Here is a 499-nt window from a genome sequence, read left to right on the forward strand (position 1 = left end):
GACGTAAGCCTGGGCATGACCCATTCGAACGGGTTTGACAAAATAAAATATTAGCCCTAGATGATATCCTTGGAAATGTTTCGAAGAGGCGTCAAAATCACAAACTTATAATACAGTTTTGTTTATAATTTCAAGTTAGATTGTTGATATTTAACAATAATCTAAAGGCTACAACCGAACTTATAGTATATTTTCACCTATAAATTAAATGCAACATTCTAAAGGGCTAAGTTGGGAAATTTAAAAGTTCTATTGTGGGAATTTATGCAATAGAGTATAATTTGTTTACCAACTAAAGTTGTAAATTAACACAAGGTATTATTATAGTTCTTGGTGATAGATCATTAAATTTAAGGATATTTTAAAGTGACGAAAAGAAAAAGTTTCCCCTACTGACACCTTTGACCCATTTAAGTTACAAACGTGACTCTTTGACCTAAAATAAGACAAACAAATACTGTGCACTGAAAAGTAAACATACAAAAGCCATTGTTATTCG

The sequence above is a fragment of the Mytilus edulis genome, chromosome 3 (genome assembly GCF_963676685.1).
Source record: "Mytilus edulis chromosome 3, xbMytEdul2.2, whole genome shotgun sequence".
Taxonomy (NCBI): domain Eukaryota; kingdom Metazoa; phylum Mollusca; class Bivalvia; order Mytilida; family Mytilidae; genus Mytilus; species Mytilus edulis.